General features: G+C 39.5%; 1 protein-coding gene and 1 long non-coding RNA gene across 2 annotated transcripts in view; both read left to right on the top strand.

Annotated features, from left to right (window-relative positions):
• Nucleotides 1-24,572, top strand: part of LOC109417359 (uncharacterized) — a 303,964-nt gene that overhangs the window by 224,510 nt on the left and 54,882 nt on the right. The gene's annotated exons all lie outside the window — the stretch shown is intronic.
• On the top strand, nt 2,666-3,383 carry LOC134291704 (uncharacterized). Its single transcript, XR_009999243.1, has 2 exons — nt 2,666-2,704; nt 2,756-3,383. It is a non-coding gene; the product is annotated as an uncharacterized LOC134291704 (long non-coding RNA).

Below are 24,572 nucleotides of genomic sequence, written 5' to 3'. Positions count from 1 at the left end.
CTGAAGGAATTTCAGGGAAATTCCCGGATGAATTTCAGGGAAATTCCAGGATGAATTTCAGGGAAATTCAGGAGGAATTTCAGGGAAATTCAGGAGGAATTTCAGGGAAATTCAGGAGGAATTTCAGGGAAATTCAGGAGGAATTTCAGGGAAATTCAGGAGGAATTTCAGGGAATTTCTAGGAGGAATTTCAGGGAATTTCCAGAAGGAAGTTGAGGGAAATTCCTGGAGGAATTTCAGGGAAATTTCTGGAGGAATTTCAGGGAAATTTCTGGAGGATTTTCAGGGAAATTCCAGGAGGAAATTAAGGGAAATTCCAGGAGGAATTTCAGGGAAATTCCAGGTGGAATTTCAGGGAAATTCCTGGAGGAATTTCAGGGAAATTCCTGGAGGAATTTCAGGGAAATTCCTGGAGGAATTTCAGGGAAATTCCTGGGGGAATTTCAGGCAAATCTCTGGAGGAATTTCAGGCAAATCCCTGGAGGAATATCAGGGAAATTCCTGTAGGAGTTTCAAGACAATTCCTGGAGGAATTTCAGGGAAATTCCTGGAGCAATTTCAGGGAAATCCCTGAAGGAATTTCAGGGAAATTCTCGGACAAATTTCAGGGAAATTCCCGGAGGAATTTAAGGGAAATGCCCGGAGGAATTTTAGGGAAATTCCTGGAGGAAGAGGATCTGCACCAAGCTGTCAAGGACTATTTCGCGCTAGATAGCTTAGGAATCGTGAAACCAAGCAAAGCTCTTCCTTCGGCCGATAATCAGCGAGCGTAGTCTCTTCTCCAATCGTTGACCAAGTTTACAGGGGAACTTTCGCTTACCTTGCGCTTACCGGACAGTCAAGGAATGGCTCTTCAACGGTTCTAGTGTCTCGAAAAACGCATGAGCATGGATGAAACGCTTTCCCACACGTTGAGGAAAAAGTTGGCGGACTATCTCGCCAAGGGCTACGTACGTAAGCTATCCGATAAAGAACTGCAACAAGCTTTCCAACGCGTTTGGCATCTCTCAGTGTTCCCTGTAACCAATCCAAACAAACCAGGAAAGGTGAGAATAGTTTGGGATGCGACGGATGTGGCAGTAGCGCCGAGGAGAAAAGCTTAGACCTCTCACCTGAAATGGCGGCCGAGAAAGTGCTTGGGATGTGGATTTCTATTTTGGCGAACCTAAAAGATGTCCCAACAGCTGGCCAACCAATTCTGGAAGCGCTGGCTGACCGACTACTTGCCGGAAATCACTCGCAGAACGATGTGGTATGCCAAGCCAACACGAAACCAATAGCGATCGGGGACGTAGTAAGTAGTAATCTTGATAAGTTTCAGCAGATCTTGATCAAAATCGAAGACGTTAAAATGTAGTACCAATCAATCTAAAGAACTTTGTGGAAGATTCCAATCCTCTAGGATGCATACCGAGAACACTAGATTGTATTATTGAAAGACAAAACTTATCTAGATCAGTTTTACCAGACCTAGATCAAAACCGAAAACATTAGAATGTAGTACCAAACAATACAAATCATTTTTCCGAAGACTTCAACCCTCTAGGATGCATACTAAGAACACTAGAGCATCGTATCGAAAGATAAAACTTATCTAGATCAGTTTCAGCAGATCTAGATCAACAAAACCGAAGACATTAAAATGTACCAATCAGTTCAAAACACTTTTTTTGTCTGTATTAACGAGATTTTTAACCCTAGGCTAGTTCATCTCGGGACCGACGTTTTACTTCCCTTCCGAAGGAAGAACCCACATTTTGTGAGTATGTCGGGAGTGGGATTCGATCCCAGGTCCTCAGCGTGATAGCCAAGTTCAAAACAATTTGCCGAAGACTTCCGTCCTATAAAAGGCATACAAAGAACATTAGAGCAACATATCGAAAGAGAGAAAGATCCAAACCGAAGACATTGAATATAGTATCAACTAATCCAAAACACTTTGTCGAAGACTCCAACCCTCTAGGATGCATACACTTGAGCGTCACATCGAAAGACAAAACTTATCTAGATCAGTTTTATCGGATCTAGATCAAAACCGAAGACTTAAGAATGTGGTACCAATCAATCCAAAGCATTTTGCCGGAGACTCCAACCCTCTAGGATGCATACCAAGAACACTAGATCGTCGTATTGAAGTATAAAGCTTATCTAGATCAGTTTCAGCAGATCTAGATCAAAACCGAAGACGTAAGCACTAGATTAGATTAGATTAGATTATATCTAGATCAAAACCGAAGACGTTAAAATGTAGTACCAACCCTTTCGAACTGTGTCGAAGACTCCAACCCTCCAGGATGCATACCGAGATCACTAGAGCGTCGTATTGAAAGATAAAACTTATCTAGATCAGTTTCAACAGATCTAGATCAAAACCAAAGACATGAAAATGTAGCACCAATCAATCTAGACAACATTGCTGAAGATCTCAACCCTCTAGAACACTGGAGCGCATGTTCGTCGAGAGCCGCAATTGATCGTAGCTAGGGATGTTCAAGATAGTTGCGAACATTTTGTATTTCCTCTGCCTGATTGGCAGAAATCACGTTTTGCAGTCAGTTTTGTTGGAGCTATCACACAGCGGAACTACACAACAGCGGGACGAGTAGCGAAGCATTCCGGACCGGAGTAAAAGTAAAAACACTCAGCTAGAGAGACTGCGTAACAACGGCAACAACGATGCGACGACGGAGTACGAGCTGGAACGGTTGAAGGAAAAGACCGCTTTACTTCAACACAGCATAGAATACGATCATAGGTTCGACCTGGAAAAAACAACAATATTGGATCAACATAGAAGACAGTCAGCCCTACCAATCCTAGAAGTATGTAGCATCATAAACACTCCCCGTACAGTAAACAAGAGATCTGACATTGACAGTTTAAGTTCAATGTATGTAGGAATCTTACACACACTCAAAAATCAACAGTCCAACTCAAGAAACACCACCACACACCAAACACACGAATAGCTAAAAGATTAGATCCACACCAGTTACCTCCACTTATTTCCCACAATTTGTCCAAACAATATCCACCATCGTTACATGAACAAAATGACCGTTGGTTGGATAGTGAAGGTGTTTCCGAATTCAGATATTTTTAAAAAACGTTTTTTTGTTGTTCAGAGAGTATGTCAAGTGGTAGAAAATGTGTAAAAATGTGTAAAAGTCATATTATAATTTTTGTAGGATTTTTGCCAACACTTTTTTGGAAAATTTAGACGGATCATGCTAAAACCGAGCCCACAAAACGAGAACGATTGCAAGTTCTGTGAGGTCTAATGTTATTTAGCTTATTATAATTAGCTTATGATGTCTCGTTTTAATTGTAGAATTCCCTGAAGAAGGTGTAATAAACACCGAAACGTCGGATGAAGAACGATATTTAGTCGTTTGATTGCGTTTGATGACTGCGAAGCCGAAAAACTTCCCTGGTTACACTTGCTTACAGTGTGACGATCACGAACGACTGAATTTATTGACTATTTACATTCTCAAGTATAAACAATAACGATGCTCGACAACATAAGGACTGTTCAATTTACAAAACGGACAACTTTAAAAGGCTATAAAAAGAAGACGCGTAGTTCAAATTTAACCACCCTTCCTTTGTTGTTCAGTACATCATCTTTCATTAGAGTAATGATTTTTGAATCGAATAAAAATAGTTTTATTTCATAGAAAATCGGCCAGATGTTAAATGAGGTGAATTTTACGATTGCTGGAAATTTAAAATATATATAAAATTCTGTTTTAATATGATATATCGTTTTTAACATCACAAAAGTATGTGCCATGCTGCAGCAGCATGAGTAATAAACATTCTGGCAAAGTTTAAACTCGATTGGAAAATTAGTTGTTTAAATATTTAAGTCTCAAGTGAAATTCGATTTTTTGATTAAAATTCAATTGTAAAGCAAAATGGGCATGAACATATTCCATAAACAATTTTTTAAACATCCAGTCAAAAGTAGGAATAATGTGGTTTCAAATGCAGAAAACTGCTTCTCAACAACATTGCTGGTTTGGTTACTGTGTGCCATTACAGGCACAGTAATCAAAACAGTTTCGTTCTTTGAAGGTTCTTTCAAATAACAATGCAACCTAATGCAAATTTTATATAACAATGATGTAGAAAAAAAAAATGACATCCGATTGTTAATAAATAAGGTGTACAATAACATAGGACCAACCTTGTAGAAAATAAATAATAACAAGATTCGCTAGAATCGAAAATCTGTATCAATGGTGCAAAAAGTATGCATTTTTTTTACTACACAGCTATTTTTGATTACCGACTTCGGTAAAATTTTACTGGGTTTTTGAACTGCTGAATACTCAGTAATTTATTTCATTACCGAAGACTCAGTAAGGTGGGAAGTTGAAGATCTGTCAAACAGCAACTGGGTTACCCAGTAACTTATGTATGGCAATTTTACTGAATTCCAGTTCATTGCTTCAGTTTACTTCAGTTTACTTCAGGTTACCGAGTTTCTCAGTTTTCTGAATGATCCCCAGACCATACCTAACCAATGCTGCATATTTTTCTCATTTCAGATAAGATCCCATAATTAATTACGGGAAGAGGCTCGGCTTTTGCTGTGGCTCTTCAACTCCTGGGAAAGTAATTAAAAACCCGTAGTGTCCGGAGGAAGAGACTGGCACACCTGGAGCAACAGATTCCTCAGACTCTCAGATGGCTTGTAAAGTAAATTGCACGAGATAGTTGAGCAGCTTTCGGTTCAGCTGTAAGCATGACAGAATCTGCTGCTCCAGGTGTGCCAGTCCCTTCCTCCGGACGATACAAAACCAGCACAGAATTAGTGATGAAATAAGCCCACGACGGTCAAATAATGGTGCTGACTAAAACCCCTGTATCAAATGTGAAAAAACATCCAGTTCTATGACTGGAGAAGCCTTGTGGTAGCATCTTTTTCAGTCACTATTAGCCATTCGTGTAGTATACTTTCACTAATTTTCACTGATCATTCTTACCCAGGAGTTGTTAAACATACAGGAAATAATTTAGCCGGTAAAAAAATGAATTTTCGACGAGAAATGTGGCAAATGCTGCTGCTAAAGAAATGATCATGACGACTTGACAGCTGCTCGAGAGGGCAATAATGTTTACTTTTTTATTGACGAAAACTCAGTAAAAGAACAATGATTGCGGATAGTCGGTACTGCATGTACTGATTTTTTTAGTCTGTTCGGTAAAGTGTAAATATCGCCGAACTTTTTGTTGATGAAATTACCGTACTCAGTAAAGTGTACAATATTTTACCGAAATTTGTTATTTTCGCTGTCAAAATTACTGGGTTTCTGCAAAATGTTCAAAATACAGGTCGAACCCAGTTTAAACCATTACCGAACTTTTAAATACTAAATAAGTGTGTATGACCATCTTTATGAATTAATTTTTTGATGAAGAATGCAATTGAAGTATTTTCTTTTCTTCTGCATCATTCAGAAAGCAATATTCTTATACTCTGGACAAATTTAGGATTTAAATAAATATGTTTTAATAATTTCTATGAAAACCAGGCAATTCACTATATCAAGCTGGAGGCTGCTTGGTGCATTATTACTAATCAACTATTGAGCTTTACCTATAGTAGAATAGTATAAGATTCCAATACATTAAAAACTACATGAAAATATGCATGTTTAGTATGTGGAAAAGTTATGTCAAATTTTGAGAAATGGGTTTTTATTGATGTTTAACAAAAACCGCTTCAGTTACACAATAAAGAACATTTTGCTTAATGTTATATTTTTCCTACATTTGAGAATAGCTATAGAAAATTATGCAAAAAACTGAAAAAGATAAAAAAGATATCGCACAAGCCCGTTGTCCGTTTTATAAATTGAACAGTCCTTAAAACATGTTCAGGTTGTATCTATTTACACATCCGTTGTCTCGATTACGAGGGGTGCTCGAATGCACAAAATACATATTCCCAACAAGTTTTAGTTGCTACGACCTTTTGATATAACTTTTGATAACTTTTGATAGGAAAAAAAGACATTTCTAATTTTTTGGTATGTTATGTATAAATGTCTCAGCTTTCAATTGATGCAAACATTTTGAAAATCGGTGGTTGCCATCATGGTGGAAAAAATGTTTTGGTATAAAAATCCAAGATGGCGGTCAAAACCAAAATGGCCGACCCAACTTTTTATTATTGTAAATAGTAGCTCTATATTTCATCTTTTCAACAACAATTCGTTTTGAGGTGGTTTTTGGAGAAACTTACTTTAGAGTTATAACGCTTTAAATTAGCCACCATTTGACCAAAATCGAGGGGTCTGCAAAAATTGTTGTGATTCTAACTAATGGGTGGTACATCAATTTGAGTAATCAAATGCATTTTCCTTACTTTTTAACGAGGACTTTCAGAAAATCGCCACCTTAAACATTTTTGAAGACAAGGTGTACAAAGTGAGCCTGTCTCGGCGAGAGTTACCCATAGCTATTTTTGAATTATGTATTTTACTAAGAATAGTCCCATGTGTTACCTGTGATCGACAGCCGTTGAGGTAATTATTTTAAATTGGCTCAATGATTGTTGTGAACTGCAATCACTTCCTTCTAACATTTATATCGCTTCAATATTAGGCCAGCACCAGAGCTACAAGATTAATTTGCAGATATTACAGACTCCAGGAGTCCTCATGAAAACGTGAAATTACCCCAACTTCTTCTAGTATGCAAAGAAAAAAAAACTCGGAATGATCTCACCCAGGTCCATGTCGTCGGATGACCACAGCCACTCCTTGACTCCTTCAATTTTCTGCAATACTGTTTGCTACCAAGTGTGCATCCATTGGTATCACTTCACGAGGAAGGACGATGTGTACCTGCTCCAAGCACGCGTCACTTTTCGTTTTTTTCTGCCGAACAATGCCACTCGATCGAGATTCCCATCGCAACTCAGAATTCAAAAATGAATTAAGAAGAAGAAGATCTTAATTTTGATCTCAACCGTTTATCAGTGTAGAGTAGACTTTCTCGTAATGCCAAAGCGCGAAATTCGCATCCCTTACTTGGAAATGTATTATGTAGAAAGTAAACTAATACACTTGCACCGACCGGATGACTTTCCAGAACTTCATTTTGATATTGATTGAAGCCATCTGAAGTGGTGGGAAGGCAATTTTCCTACCTTATTTTTAGTATCCTTACTGCGATTATTCAGTTATGTTTCCCACATTATTGCAGGGTAACTTTCCTTTTGAAACCGAGCTCCCCAATTACTCCGTTCATGGCACAATCCACCGTCGACATCTCGTCAAGCGATTGTTAACCCTAAACTGACCCTGTAGCACCACCCCAACCAACCGGCTGACTGGTTGGTCCTCACCCGTGGGCGTCGTCCTGAGATAGGGATCTAATTATGCGTTAATTAATTCATCTTCATCGGACCTTTTCTGCCACTGGGCGAGCGACGAGCGCTTCTCAACAATCTCACTTTAGCCGCACGGTCTATGACTAGATAAATACACAAGCTTGTTGCTGCTAATGGACGACCATCGCCCTCGTTGTCGTCTTCTCATCCATGGATGCGTTAATCCTCGAGCAAATAGACTCAGCCATGGCGGCGGGACCCACAACAACGAGGCTAAAACGGATTGGAAATCGGATACGCGCTAACGCCCAGGCCGCCAACTGGAGTCTTTAAGCGCCATCAAGTCATCATCTGGCTGGATGTCGGCCGTGGATATTTTCGTCTTATCATGTTGCCTGTTCTTAGACGATGGCGACGACGACAACGACGGCAATAGTTACAGTCTATGGGAAGGTTAATTCCTCGAGCCTGAATGTAGGCAATTTGTCAACGGGGAGCACGGAAATCAATTTTCTCTCACAGTTAGACGTTGCTGCAAGCATCGCCGGCGTGGTGTGGAGACAGAAGGCTCTGGTACCGTTGCGTTGCCAATATTCGATTCGGTATGACTCAATGGGAAAATTGATTTAATTTCGAAGATTGATCAACAGTCGTTCGCCATCCCCCTCTCTCAAGGAGGTTATTGAAACTAGTTATAAAGTGCACTTGAAACGTTAATAAACACATCAGGCTGGGAGGGAATCAACTCCTGGTCGAACAAAAAATAAACAGGCATTAAGCTATCGGAGAAGAAGCCATAAACAAAGGGGCAAAAACAATTGAAACTTTTTGTAATCGTATTAAGAGCTTAATTTACCCTTTTTGCTTGCGCGCTGCGGGGGAGTGTTTTCCATTCCAAATTTGAACCTTCTTTCCATTTTTCCGCGAATCGTCAGTCGGTAGAGTACACTTCCAGCGGTCATGATTTACTGTTATTGTGCCTATAACTCCCCCGACGGTAGCATTGGGCGGTTCTGGAATGAGCGTTATGATTGTTTTACGTTTTCCTGAAGATGTATTTTAAAAGTTCAGTATTTTGATGGTAATTTAAGGACAAGGTATTTGGAGTACATTGCTCAAAATTTCTAGAGCACCATTTTTTAGAACCGTTGAACGGATTTGGATTAAAATGCATCACGCTGTTGACAACCACTGAGCAATTAGCGTGATGCATTTTCATTCAAATCCGTTCAACGGTTCTAAAAACGGTGCTCTAGAAATTTTGAGCTTTGTACTCCAAATACCTTGTTAATGTAAGAAAATATCTGTAAAAAACGCACTGGTTGAAAACTTTTGTTTCCTACTTAAGAGAAACACTCTAGAAACAGATGACATGATGTCCATTAAAGACGTAGCATTTTAGGGGGAATTTATGTTATTGCTAGAAGCCACCTATTAGGTATGGGAGAATATACTATGAATGGAGAGGAGCTGTCAAAAATTGGCCAATAATGATACGCCAAAAAATAACCTAGAACCTAGAAAAGCAATTCTTCAAAAGTGCCCTTCTTGCGATATATGGCAAACTTTTGGACAATTGAATTGTCTTTCATAAGAATATTTTCAATTATGAAAAAAACATGTTTTACAGATTGAAATGTTTTTCTTATTTGCATTGATTTAACTTTTTTTTTTGCGTGTAGGAATTTTTCAATATTATGAAAATTCACACGATTATCCACAAGTCACCCATACATCACTTTACATTGCCATTGAGTAAAAATCCGGTCAAAAACTCGAGCCTTTTTCAAATATTAGTTTAGATAAATTAAAAAAAAAACAAAGTATGCAAAGTTGATTTAAAATATATGCGTGAAATTCGTCATACACTCTAAAAAACACACAACCGAAAATGTTCGAAGCGTCATAACTTTTTGTACATTTTTTTACCATTATGAATTTTTTACAGATGGTAGCTAACAGAATGAACTTTATTCTTACAAAAAAATCAGAAAAATAAAAAATGGCTTTTTTGAGATACATATTTCATTTTTAGTAACAAAATTCAGTTTTTTTGGAAGAAAAACTAAATAAATATGTATTTTTATGAGAGCCGCTATATATTAATCTACAACTTTGCCGAAAACACCTTACCGATCAAACAAGCAGTTTCCGTGATATAATTTTTCATTTGCATGTGTTCCATTTTTTCAAAGGCCCTATTTGAAAGTTGGTCGAGACTCGATAAAAAGTTATAATATGAAAAAATGGTTATTTGTATTGATTAGAACAGCTGTGCAAAATTGTAGGCAAATCGAAAATGCAAAATTAAAAAAATAGATAATTTTCGTGCTGCTTCGTGGAAAGCCTCTATAGATGACTTCAGATATCCCTGTCGCTCTGGACATTTTTCTCCCGTGGCTTGCATTGCATATATGAATCAAATGAGTAATTTCTGATATATGTGCATCTCTTTTGATAGACTATTCCAAATTTATACCACACTAGCTTTACCCGGCAAACTTTGTCTTGCCTACTGCGTTTTTTGACATTTTAAGTTTCTGTTCAAGACCAAGTCCCCGGTCATAAAATGTATGGAAGATCGATTTTCAAAAACTCTAAATTTTTCCATGTCTTATTGTGTCATAAACCCTTCACGGGTGAAAAATAACAGAACAAAACTCTCTCTCTCTCTTCTTGGCGTAACGTCCTCAATGGGACAAAGCCTGCTTCTCAGCTTAGTGTTCTATGAGCACTTCCACAGTTATTAACTGAGAGCTTCCTCTGCCAATGACCATTTTGCATGCGTATATCATGTGGCAGGCACGAAGATACTCTATGCCCAAGGAAGTCAAGGAAATTTCCTTTACGAAAAGATCCCGGACCGACCGGGAATCGAACCCGTCACCCTCAGCATGGTCATGCTGAATACCCGTGCGTTTACCGCCTCGGCTATATGGGCCCTAACAGAACAAAATTAAGACGATCAAAATCGGACCTTCCGTTCGCAAGTTATGCGCAATCCCACGTATGCCACTGCATTTTTATATACAGGGTGTTTGGTTCCGGGTTTTGGATATTTTCAGGGCTGATAGGTCTTGATGAGAGATGAAAAAGTTCTCATGGAACATAGGGTCGGAAATCACTGCTAAGTGAGTTAATCACATTTCAAGTTTTTAATTTTTGTTCATCTTTGAAGTCCTATATCTACTAAACTATCAATCGTACAAACTTTCTCAGCGCGCGAATTGAAAGCTAATAACTTCTACTTTCTTAGTCTCTTGGATGTAAACTTTGTAAAAATAGTTTAAAAGGCCTTAAATTGAAAAATAATGCAAAATTGGTCGAAAAAATCGACTCTTTTTTGGACATTTTTGATGATTTAAATATGAAAATTAAGCTTTTGTTAAAAAAGTTCTTCTACAAAACATGTTTCTATGACATCAAAGCTCTATCTTTTGTAGTTAAGCCAAAAAATGTTTTTGAAAATAACGTTCCAAATTGCATTAACTTCATGCCAAAACAATGGTCATCACCCTATCCGTCGTGCGTTCGTGTGGTGTTGCTCCACGGCATGAGGACGACTACTGCTGCTGGCTTGGCTGCTGGTGATGTCATTGCATACAGAAAACGAGCTCGCTCTTTGTCGCGTCACATCTCCGCCTGTGGAATCATTCGAGGCGGAGTTTGGATTTGCGCATACTAAGTGCGACGTGCAGTTAACTTGTTTTTCGACGGAGAGAAAGCGCCGACGAAAGTGTATTTACAAGATCAACCATTTAAATCCTTCGCACTCGTAGCTCTGCTGCGGTGTTGTCCAGATGGGGGGGGGGGGGGGGGGGGGGTTTGTGCGTGTGCCAATTTAGAGCATGCACTTATTTGATGCATTTCCAAATGCACTACATGTATGATGTACAATGATAATGATTCTTCTTATTTCTTGCATAACATTCCCACTGGGACAGAGCCTGTTTCTCAGCTCAGTTGTAAAACATAAAGCAATAAATTCCTTTGGAACCAATCATGAGGGGTCCTTGGGAAATGATACCTTTGGGGAATCTAATCAACAAGTTGGACATTTTAGGAGAAGTTGGGGATTCTTAAGGGACATTGAGGATTTTTGGGCGATATTGGGGAGGGTAAAGGGAACTTAGGAATCATGGAGGTCGTTGGAAAATGATACCTTTGGGGAATCTAATCAACAAGTTGGGCATTTTGGGAGAAGTTGGGGATTCTTAAGGAGCATTGGGGGAATCGTCATTGATGTAGAATCAATCTTGCATACTCTATTTTACAAGTATGGATATAATGAATTTGGTTCTGACATTAATACATTAGTTTAGTATCCTATTACAGGCAAAGGCCTTACAATCCAGAGCTATAACTCCAGAGCTTTTTATGTTGCCTAGAACATCGCCAGGTCATGACCACCATCATTTCATTTTTTTACAGTATATCTTTTAATGTAATGAATAAAGTTCAAGTGATAGGTCAAAAGGTATGAGTAAAAGTATACAAAAAAGTTGTACACATCCTTTACACGCGTGTTGAAGGTTCTTAGAGCCACCATAAAACCAAACAAAAAGTATTATGTATCTTAAAAACTAATTTGTCATTGATTATAGAAACTACCAGAACAAACAAAACAGACGTAAAACTTTGAATACTTTTCCATTCAAAGCATAATCACGGAAACATAATCGTGCAATGCTGAAAAAACTGAGTTAGGCCAACCATAAGCTAGGTGGTGGTAGTGTGTAAATGTCAAGCTCGAAAAAAAAAAACCGGTTTTTAACATGGGTAGCGAAAGCTATTTTATGATTGTTTGTACGGGGAATTAAAAAAAATGGGGGAAGTGGAGCTCATCAAGCATCCCCCCTAAGATGGCGGCTATGATTATTATGAATAACGGAGGATGGAACTATTTCCATCATTGAAAAAGGTCAAATACAAAGTGCCGAAATGTCGGGCAGAACAACACTATCCGTTTTGATCCCCTAGACGGCGAGAGTCAGTAAATATTAGGAATTTTCCAGTCGAATCATTACGTTATTATGAATAACCTCCTAAAAGCCGCTGAAGCCTGCTAAAATACCCCTTTAAATCTCATGAACCCCATAAACCTTCAAAGTGTTCTTGAAAACCTCGTTACTAAAAAACTGGAAAAGAATTTCCTCAATTTCATGAAATCTCTCTTAAATGACATGTAACCCCTGTGGATCCCCGTGAAACCACATGGAACTTATTTGAGCTTCCTTGAAACTTCCTGAACTTCTTTGAATCTTCCGGAACTCCTTCGACCCTATTCCGGAATCATCTGACGCATTCCTCCTCCAGAAGCTCATCTTGGGCCATACCTGAAATCCGCAAAATTCTGTCCAAACAAAACGGACATCCTCAGAAAATTCACTGAGCCCTTCAAAACCCCCCAATGATTTCTTCTGAATCACCCGTGTAACCCTCCAAGCCCCTGACCCATCGTAAAACTCCCCCCAAACTCTTTTGAAACCTTTTTAAAATATCCTTAAACATGTCTTGAAACTACCCCTGCAACCCGAGGGAGAGCAATTGACGAAAAATTGCAAGTGCCGGGACTGGGATCGAACCCATGACGATCCACTTATGGAGTGAGTTTGACCACTACGCCACGGGCCCCGGCCTTCATTCTTTCATGTTTCCCCTCATTTCATGAGTTCATTGTCTTCAGCAGTCATTGTTTTGCGTTCAGCGGGATCGATTCCAGATTGCAGTTTGTCATATTAAATTTCTCGAGCAATTCCTCGATGTACCGCTCCTGGTCGATGGGAATAGTACCATCGGTCCTTGCAATCCCAGAATCTGCTTGGATTGTGCTGATCCTATGTAATCACCACGTGATATAGGGTAGCTAACCACTTGGGCAGTGGCCGGTATTTTGAGCACTCTTCGCTATAACTCAATCAATTCCAAACCAATTGACTTGAAATTTTGTACACGGCTAGATACTATATGTATCTCATCGCGTTCCAAAAATTGTGTTAATTGGTTCAGAATTGGCTGAATTATAGCAGAAAAGTGCCGAAAATAGGACCCCTGCCGAGATGGTTCCACTTCCCTATACTAGTTTGCTTGCTTTGGATTTTCTCAGTGAAAGACACAACATGCTGAAAAAAGTAAGCCGAAACGCGTAACGAATAAAACATTGTTAAATTCTATCAGTCACTGAGAAAAGTGAGTGCTATTGAACTAGTATGCTTGGGTTGGCCAAGGTCCTCCATCCGGAGTTCGATGCACAACGATTGCTACACATCGTTGACCAACCACTGACACTGACCACCACGATGAGAATCTGTAATACACGCTCATGTAGTACTATGAGCGCTTCAGCCCCACCCGCTTTAGCTTGTGGTCCAGTTTAATGTTCCATGCTTTGTACTGGCCTGCTTTAGGCCGTAAAGGGCCTTTTTCAATCGGCAGACCTTCCTGAGTGCGGCATCGTTCCGGAATCCCTCTGGCTGCTCCATGATTATCTCTTCTCCTCAAACTTCGACCATCCGACCTTTTTAACCGTTAGAACATTTGACTTTTGTGCTTTTGACCTTTGACTTTATGATCTTCGAACTTTTAACCTTCGACCTTTTGTCATAGATTGTTAGGTTTCATAACACTCCTCAGAAACCTTTAGTTCCCGTCATTATTACATTTTCTTATGTAGGGTATGAGTGTCATCAGTAATCTCACGCTCCCATATTCATCCAATTCGAAAACAAGCGATTACGGAACCGATTGATTCCGTTCTTCTTGTTTTCATGCGTGCTCACCGATCGAAAAATAGACCACGAAAGGACATCCCTCTTGATAAGGTATTAGCAGTTTGCTCTGTAACAGTCTAACCTGAAAAAAATAAGCCATTTTGAGAAAAGGAAAATCCTAATTGGTGTTGATTGCCGCCAATCACTTAACGATGGCGAACCTGATGCATTTTTTTCATATTTTGTTTTTTGATTTTCTATAAAATAATGGAGCAAAATTTTAAAATCTGTTTCCATACTAGAAGAAGGATCTCCCGATTTTTTTTTCCCGGTGGAAAATGTTTTACTTTTATTTACGTGTATTTTAACCCTTCCGTTACCAATCCCCCCCTAACGAGAGTGCGAAAAACACTCTTTTCGGTGTAACTTTTTTGTTTTTCAATATTTTTCAACAAAATTTATACACAAAAAGCATATATAATTCTGGTTTAGGGATTTTGTAGACTAATCCACCTGATTCCGGGAGTTATTCCGCCATTAAAATGGGTCATTGGATTTGGCCATATTTTAAAACGTGAATTTTTGATATGGGAACAGTTTAGTTTTAGTGCCATGGAACCAGTTTTCCGGGGAACCGCTTCCGGGGTCAATTTTTGAATATGATTCGATACCATCATGCGATACTTTAAATTTCGTGATTTTTCAAGATACATGATTCTGAGCTGTTTTTGTGTTTTCCGAAATACTTCATCCTAGAATTTCTCATAGGAATCTTCCATGGCTTTTCCGATTCTTCCAGTGATTTCTCAACATATTCGTTCATGTATTCCTCCCGATATTTTTTCAATAAACTTCTCTTAGGATTTTTCCAGGCATTCCTTATGGGGTTTCACTAGAAATTCTTGCAGAGATTCCTCCGGCAACCCCTCCTAGGATTTCTCTAGAAATTCCTACTATGGTACTGTAACCTTTCGTAAACTATTCTTGAGGATTTGGTTAAAGCACGGTGGCTTAAGTGCCACTCTCAAAGAGAGACCTCCGGTCGTGTTGAAATTTGCCCGACTTTGCAAGAGACTATTTCACTCAGGGACGGTTTTGAACGGTTCTTGGTAAACGGCAGAATTTCTTCGAACGCAAATTTAACTCCAACAGGCTAAAAGATATTTAAGGAAAACCGAAGGGATTCTTACTCATCCGAGCGAAGTAACGGGACTAAAACGTAACGTAAGGTAATGAGTATGTTTACTCAATTGAGCGATGTGAAACGTAACGGAACTAAACGAAATTTCAAACTTTCTACTATTTATTCTAGGAAATTGATTCGTGTTGGACGGAAGATATTCATACGGGATGGAAAAGAGCAAAACATGGCCATGTACAAAAGCTCTCACGTACCTGCGCAGGTTTTTCGGTGATCCGATGCTCGGTGACGGGGGACGTAGCTCGAAGATGGCGACGACTTCGACGTTCGTAGATGGCGGTCAACAATGGTGTTCGCCGGCGTGACCGTGCTGCGATTTGGCGCGCAGCGACGACGAAGGACCCGTGTGCGGTATGGCCGAATTACCGGTGCGGAGGGAGTGGCGGCTGGTTGGAAGCTTCCGATTCGTTTCACTCGAGAGGGACACGGCGGATGCCGCTTGTACCCGGGAGGATTCTCCTCCGGTCGATAGGAAGGTACTAACAGCCCAGCGACCCGGCTTCGCGTACTTAGATTCCAGCTATGACCGAGCGAGGAATAGTACGTTTCCTATTTTCCGAATTTAGATCGGATTCGCGGCGTGCTATTGACGACACGCTTCAGCGAATCGCCTCTCGTACTCCGGTCCACGGGGATTGACGGACGGGACCTTACCTTCGGCTTTTGGCGACCGACGGGAGAGCCTCGCTACGGTAATGGATGAGCGACTTCACTCACGCCTCCGATTAACTGTCTACTGGAGGCGGGCCTTTTCTGGGCACACGGGTCGCGTTGATCCAGACGGAAATGGCGGTACACTTTACCAGAAGTTCCCCGATTCGGCGATGACGGTTGCCGAATGAAAATTCACAAAAACCAGCCGTACGAAAAAAGCGCTGGGCGCTACACGTCCAACAGGAACTACTATTAGATTGAAGCACTTTAACTATAATTAGAATTTAATTACCTTTTTTCGTAGTTAGTTCCGTAATTCAATTAAACTCAGCAGAAACCGCGAAATTTCGGACCTCAGTCCACTAAAGAGAAAGAAATCACAAACACGTTTAACATCACTTTTAAAATCTAGAAACTCACTCACTACTTTTACCTTCTACTACAAATTCAATTTACACCGTAATCAACTTAATCGACTTCAACTCAAACTCAACTCAACTGAAACTTTTGATTGGATAAGCTCAACTCGCGCACTTCTGCTTGCCAGCCGTACTCGTAGCAAAATGGCCGAGTTAGAATATCACTTGCGCCTCGAAACTGTGCGGCTTTTCAAAAGTCCCACTATTGAAATTGCTAACTACATATTATTCCAAATCGCGCCAACTATTTCGGCATGGCGATTTTCATGCATGGCGACAAAAATGCAGTGCGACTGTGATCCGCCAAAAAGTGTGTACGCGCCATGCGTATCATGCTACAAAAGCGCTAATAACACGAAAGTTTTAACACATACTATGACATTCATGATCATAAGTAACAGGCATGGACCGATTTTACAGACAAATGAAATATTTCAATATCGATAACATAAATACAAACAAAAATCTTAATAACTTAAAGTCCATTAATTATTTTTTTATTCGATTATAACTAAAAAAACGCAAAACGTTACAGTACCTCCCGGAATTCTTCTTGGAATTTCTCCAGAAATTTCTATTGGGATTTCCTCAGGAGTTCTTGGTGTTATTTTACAGGACAATCTTCCTGGGATTATTTAAGAAGTTTCTCCGACAAATCGTCCAAGAATTTCTTCAGAGATTTAAGCCTGGGAATTTCCGAGAAATTACCCATGGGATTGCTGCAATATCTCGTTTTGGCCTACCTCCAGGAATTCCAGCTGGGACTGCTCCTTCTGTGGTTCTTCCAGCTATTCTTGCTTGGACTCTTCCGGAAATTTCAACTGGTGTACCTCCGTGAAATATTCTAGGAATTTCTCTCGGGATTTCTCCTGGCATTCTCTGGAATTCTTTCGAGCAATCAACCTGGGATTCCTCCAAAAAATTCTCCTGCTATTCTTTCAGGGACTCCTTCATGGATTTCTCCAGAATATCTCTGCTCTGTATTCATCCATTTCTCTAGGAATATCTCCTGGTACCGTCCCTACACAGTTATGGATCACACACAGTTACGGATCACTTTGATGTTTAAAGTCGAATATCTTGCTCAAAACATATATTTCGGCACGAAATCCATTTTTATAGCAAGATCCTATTTGTTTTCTGAGATAAAAAGTCATTTACAAGAGTTCAATCTAAAAATAAAATGTATTTTAATGCAACGATAGTGTTGTCCTCTCACATCTGCCAGTAAACAGCCGAATTCCATAAGAAGCTACTCCTGCAGCGGTAAGCTCTAAAAGTGTCGAAATCCATCAATTTTTATATAAAAATCGCTCGTACACGTTGGATAAGATATGTATGTATCTATTAAAAGAAGTTTTGTTTCATTCTGGGATTCAAATACTAAAATAATGTGACTTTCAACAGTGATCCATAATGTGACCCAAAAACTGATCGTTTGACGCTATTATGGATCACTTTAAATAAATATAGATTTTTTATCCACTCAACGCTCTTGATACAATATTCTTACCTTAAAGTATCAAAAGTATCATTAAAAAACATGTAACCTTGAAAACCAGGTGTCTTGAAACACAGAGTTGTAATAATAACACTTAAAATGGAGAGCATCACTGAAACCTGGTGGTGCACCTCTATCGAAGTAAATGGATTCGGGACTTTTTAATGTTTTCGTTTTATTCCTGTTGTAAAATCGGGTACTCCATCAGTAAAATAATCAATACACTGCGTAGTGTAGCCTTACAAACGCAAATTTATTATTAGAGTTGGATTTTTTGGTAATTTTGCATCGATCCATAATATGGCAAAAATTGATCCATAATATGTGGGACTCTGTGGAGCTGATCCATAATAAGGCATTTTGTAAACAGTGAAATATTCCTTTTTTTACGCGGAAATGACTCGCGATTATACTTTAAATGGACCGTTAATGAAAAGTTCGAATCGAAACATAGCCAACGGTGTTGTCAAAGTCGTAAATTTTGTTTTCTTTTATTTTTAATTGAATTTTGAAGGTCGAAAATACCACTAAGTGATCCATGACTGTGTACCCACGGTATATATTCATGGAACATCTTTCCTGATGGAATTTCACTAGAGATTGCTCTAGTTATACCTACTAGGATATATCTAGAAATTCCAACTTTGTTATCTCCAGAAATTCTATTGGAGATTTCGGAAGTATCCTAGGAAGACTGCCCGGAAGAATCTCAGCAAGAATGGCAGGAAAAATCCTTAAAGGGATTCTTGCAGGTATCACAGTAAAATTTTCTGAAGGAGGCCTTGCAGGCATTGCTGAAAGAATCACATCAGAAATCGCTTGTGGAATCCGGACGGAGCTCTTAGATGAGTCCCATGAGAAATTTTCGGAGAAATCCCAGGATAAAATTTCTGGAAGACTCGTAGAAAGATTGCCCCAAATCATCCCAATAGTTTTTGATGGAATTCCTTAGCTTAGCTTAGCTTAGACTGACTGCACATATCTATGGTTGCTACTCCGTGATTGACCCGAATCAATGATAGTTGCACAATGAATCAACTGAATAATTGACTGGGAGTGGCCAACATTCTCACTGTGCACGCTTCAGAGACTCTCTTTAATGGTACAATAACGGCGCCGGCCACGTCCTTGCAGTCAGGTTGGAGGAGGGAAGGAATATTAGTTACAACCTTTGTTATGTGAAAGTTGGCGTTTACCGCACGTCTCCACCAAAGGCTGCAGGAAGGAGTAGGGAAGGTATCGTTGGGTCAGGATTCACTATGATAAGTAATATGACCTTTTATTTATAATGGCAACCGGAGTGTCGCGCCATTGTTCGCTTCACGCGGAAAGCAAACAATCGATCACCCACGTTGGGTGGTCACACAATATTTACTACAAACGACGTGACAAAATATACATATCTCACTATTGATCGCTTCACGCGGTAAGCAAACAATCGAACACCCACGTCAGGTGATCGCTTAATATTCGAATATTCTCGCGCGAAACTCGCGATACATTTACAGAAAGGAACAACACAATACTCACTTCCGCTTGCTTAAAGTGAAATGGAACACACTTACCGAATTGTCCACATAATTGAATAAAAGTGTAGTATGAAAATATGAGAAAGCGAACTGTCTGGATCAAGTTTCTTCTTCGCACTGATTGACCGCATACGATCGAATCCCACCAAATTTAATTTTTCCAGCTTCACGTAGTGCACACTTCTCGGGAAATTTTCGTCCGGATCACATTTCAAACATCACGTGTCGTGACACAGTTTGTAAATGCCAAAGGGCAATCAAATTTATCCGCCCTGTGCTACAAGGTGAAAAGAATTTTCCTATCATCCGATGTTGTCACATTAAAATCCACGATTTGGACGCGTAGCACCAGCAAAACGTAAAAAAGCACACACTTTCTGAAATATCTAACGTGGCACTATTACATTTCTTCGAAAACGTTGCTGAATTTGTAGAAAATAACTTGCACTCGGCCTTTTCACCGGCTGAATTAAAAACTTCTCGGAACGAGAAAAAAACGTGACAGTGAACACGAAACACAACCGGCCGCACGCGCAGATTGCTACGACCTCTCAATAGTTTTTGATGGAATTCCAGGAGAAATACTTAGAAGAATCCTTACTGAAAAAAACGCAATGCTGATTCTGGCACTTTGTCACCCCCCTGTTCCTGACGGATGGACGTGAGATGATTGAAAGGTTCAAGCAACACTTCAATGAAAACTTGAACGGCGAGGAGAACGTAGACACAGTCAGTCTACGTCAGTCAAGCTGTGAACAGAAATGATCCAACTCCTACGCTGAAGGAAGTTTGGATGCCATTCATCAGCTCGAAACCAACAAATCAGGTTATTGGGACGGTATCTCAGCTGGGTTCATCAAGATGGGCCCAGAGAAGTTGTTCACCTGCATGCATTGTTTGGTAGGATAGTCAGAATCTGGAAACCAACATCAACTGGAGGAGTTAAGGAAAGAGTAATTTATCTCATTCACTTGAAAGACGACCATTGTGAGAACATCAGAGCGATCACCTTTTCGAATTTCGCCTACAAAGCGGTATCCCAGATCATCTTCTGACGTATGCCATCCAAAACAAATGAGTGCATGACAATTTTTTTTCTATCTGTATTAACGAGATTTTTAGCCCTAGGCTAGTTCATCTCGGGACCCACGTTTTACTTCCCTTCCGAAGGAAGAACTCACATTTTGTGAGTTTGTCGGGAGTGGGATTCGATCCCAGGTCCTCGGTGTGATAGTCAGGTGATTAAACAACCACACCAGGTCCGCTCCCCTGCTGCATGATAAATTGTCAAGCCTATTTCATGGACGGCTGTCGACTTTGGACCAGATCTTCACTGTACGCTAAGTTCTCTGGCGTTCCGTGAATACCAGGTTCCAAAGCATCACTTGTTGAATGATTTGCTGGTAACTTGTACTACAGTATAGACCGCACAGAGCGATGGAAAATTATGTACCTACGAAAATGACTTTCCCGGGAATCATACAATGCACCAAAAGCATATCCTCAATAGCACAGATCGCTCAATGCTACCTGCAAAAGGTTTGCACAATTATTCTTCGTGAAGTGTTTCTCTCCTGGTAGAATAACTTGCAGTCGGTTATACCTACCATGCCTCATGCTCTACCACATCCTTCCACCTCTCGGAGACCATCAAGCACCTATTTCAAATCCAGAAAAGAAACATGAAATTTATGCAAAAAAGTTTGTGCTTTTTCGTTTCGGTTTTCTTTATGCAGGGTGGTGCCGCGCGCGCGCCGCCACCCCCATAGTAAAGTGATTATAATTTTTCACAGTCGGTTGGTCGATTCCGGGGCGCGATGAACTTTCTCTGGGGGTCCGGTTCACCAGTCAAAATCTGTTCGTCGTCGGTTCCTTAGTCTACTCCGGAATCTCCAGCAGGATCTGTGTTGAGCAGCGACGTTGGAAGAGGATGGTTGCAATAAATTTCACGGTTTGATTCACGGGAAGACTTCTCGTATACTACGCTGAGCTGCGCTGGCCGTTTGTTAGCGAGAAGCAGCTGTGTGCCAATTGGTGGCGAATTGGAAGAGCAACGGATTCCGGGAATTAACTCGGTAAATTATCATTGCGCTTTTTGGGTGTCGGTCGCCGCCGGGGAGAGGCCATATTGGGAGTATGGTCTCATTATGCAAATCGGCGGGGGATTATTGTTGGGTGTCGGGAGAAATGGCTACCAATTTGCTTTGTGGCAGTATTGTGGGAAAAGGATTTGTATTAATTTGTAAGGGACTTCGAATGAAAACTTTTCTCAGATGATTGCTTATACTCCTAAATAACAGTTCAAAATTGTTACATCGAGTTCTATGTAACAAAATTACCTCCATAGCTTCCAACACAATTCTCCATCGGATTGTACAATACAATTACAGGCTGTTTGTATGCTTGCTTACAACTTTATGTGCAAGAAAATCTTTTATGTAAAATAGAATGAAATGAAATGGAAATTTAAACGTTGTAATATTTACGTCAAGTGTAGACGTGTGCGCCGAAGCTCATTTCACCGGCGGCGGCGTATAGGGTAATTTGAGACAGCGGCGGCGGCGACGCCGGCGTCACGCCGTGCACCCTATTCGGCGGCGGCGGCGGCGGCGGCGTTATCGGCGTGACCAAAAAAAATATTAAATTTTAATTTTAATTTATTGTAATTTTGAGCGCAGATTTTTCATTGAACAAGTAAAACCATCTACACGGAATTTTTTGGTGTGCCAAAGCTACAGTTTGCAGAAGTACACACTGGAAGTTTATAATTATTTGATTCTTCGGGATTTTTGAAAAATGCCGCAGGAATCTAACTTTGAGTTTTTAAAAGATTCTATTAGGATGTCTTCCAGAAACTTTTTTATGTGATTCCTGTTGGTATGGCACATATTATTTAAGGAATTCTTCTGAGGTTGTTAAACATTTATTACAAAACAAAGTAAAAGTAAAAACTTTAGGGATTCCGCAGTAATACCCTTAAAGAACCCTTGCAGGAGTTCTACGAACCGAAGACTTCAAAAAATATCTGCGAAGAAAAGAAATTTCCTTAAGCGTTTTCTTTTTTTGAGAACTTCTCCAGGTAATTACCAAGAAATTTCAGCAGGATTTTTTTCTGGAATTTCTCTAAGGTTTCCTCAAGACTTTTATAACGCATACACATACCATAAAAATTCCCTCCAAGAATAAGATTGGAATTTTTCCCAATGATTTAATTAAAAATTACTTTGAGAAACATGAATGTGGTAGTTTCAGGGATTGCTCGATAAATTACTACAAGGATTTTATTATTTCAATTGATATTAGAATCCTCTACGAATGCAAGAGTTTCAGGTAAAGGCCAAAAAGGCCTAAGACTAGAATTGGACAGGATGCTATTGTACGGTTGCATGATTTCTGAACTTATCAATTATTTACTGTGTCTTAAATTTATATTTTTAACATCCATATCCTTAAAAATTCTACAATTTGTTTTAAAATCTCTGGAATGTTCGCAGTGATTCTTTACTGGGCAATTATCTTATATCTATAATTTTCAAAAAACTAATCCCTAATATTTTCCACAAATTGTCTAAACAATCAAATAATGTTTTATATATCTTTAACAAAAAATTCAGCAAAATGTGATCTAACATTTTTTTTTCAAATTTTAGTTCTTTGAGATTTTTCTCTGATTCCTCGAGACTTTTTGCAAGTGTTTCAAAGTTAAACTATTCAGTGTGTAGTCTTTCAGTCCATGCACACTTTATTCCAAGAAATGTTTGATGAGCCTTAGCATAATAATTGCCTCAGGTGCTTTTTATGAAATTCACCTCATAGGAATATCAAAATCATAGAATTAATCATGAAATAATTTGGGATTCCTTCAGAATCATCTTCTAAGATTCCCAAAAAGTTCTATGTGAGATGTTGGAGGAAAACCAGAAGGAATGCCATTAATAAAAAAAACAACTGCAGGAACAATTTGTCAAAATAGTCCCTAATAAACTCTAGGGGGATATCCATTAGAAACTTCTCTTGAAAGAAACCAAAAAAGAGTTCCTAGATGAATCCGGGACAGAGTTCCTGAATAATTCCCGAAATCAGTTTCTGAAAGAATTCCAGTAGAACATCACGGAAGAATCCCGGCATGATTATTTTTTGAGGAATTCTTTCAGAAGTTCCTGAATCCACGAAAAAGTTCCTGAAGAAATTTTAGAAGCAATTCCTGACAGAAGCCCAGAAGAAATTCCCGGAGTTTTATTTTAAAGAAATCCCAGAAGTAGTTGCTGTGACAATCCTGGAAGGAGCTTCAAAAAAGAATTCCGGAGAAGTTTTTAGAGGAATTCCTGAAAAAATCCCAGAAATGAAATTCTCGGAAGGAACCCCAGAGTGAATTTTTAGAAGGAGCTTCCGTAGGAATCTTGGAAGAAATTCTTGAAATAATCCCAGAGAGAGAGAGCTCCTGGATGATTCCCGGAAGAAATTTCAGGTGAAATCACTGGAATTCCCGGGTTTATATTGCGGGAATACCTTCTCAAAGTAAAAAAAAGTTCCGAAGAAATTCCTTAAGAAATGATTGAGAATCTAGGATGGAATGCCTGGAGGATTCCCGGAACTCCTGTAGAAATCCCGGAAGAAATCCCCAAAAGGAATCTCTGGAGGAATCCTGAGAAGGGTTCGTGGAGAAACAATTTAGTCATCTCAGAAAGGATCCCAGAGGGAACTTCTGAAGGAACCCCAAAACCAATCTTAGATAGAATCCCTGAGCAATCACGTTAGCAAAACTATCCACAGAAATCCAATGTCGCGACTATTCGTGTGACTAACATCTAGTTTGCCACACCCTTACAGCGTCAGTAGTGCTACTAAAAGTGTCAATTTGGTTTACCAAATCAAGAGATCCTCTGCAAGATGGACAGACACCCATAAATATACAATTTGTTTAATTGAAGTGAGTAATATAATTAAATTGGAAATGTGACAACAGCGCCATTGAAGTTCTAGTGTATTTCTATTGGAATCACAGAAGGAATCTTTGTGGAGAAATTAAATTTGTGGGGACACCACGGGAGAAATTCCCAAAGGAATCACAGTAAAAATGGCTGCGGTAATCTTAGATTCCTGGAGGAATTCGGAATTAGTTTGTAGAGAAATTTTGAAAGGAATTTTGAAGGTATTTAGGGACTCCTGAAGTAATCTTAAGAAATCGCTGAAAAAAATCTCTGGAAAAC

The sequence above is a fragment of the Aedes albopictus genome, chromosome 3 (genome assembly GCF_035046485.1).
Source record: "Aedes albopictus strain Foshan chromosome 3, AalbF5, whole genome shotgun sequence".
NCBI classification, from domain to species: domain Eukaryota; kingdom Metazoa; phylum Arthropoda; class Insecta; order Diptera; family Culicidae; genus Aedes; species Aedes albopictus.
The sequence above is the reverse complement of the archived record's forward strand: the minus strand, read 5'-3'. Positions and strand labels throughout refer to the sequence as shown.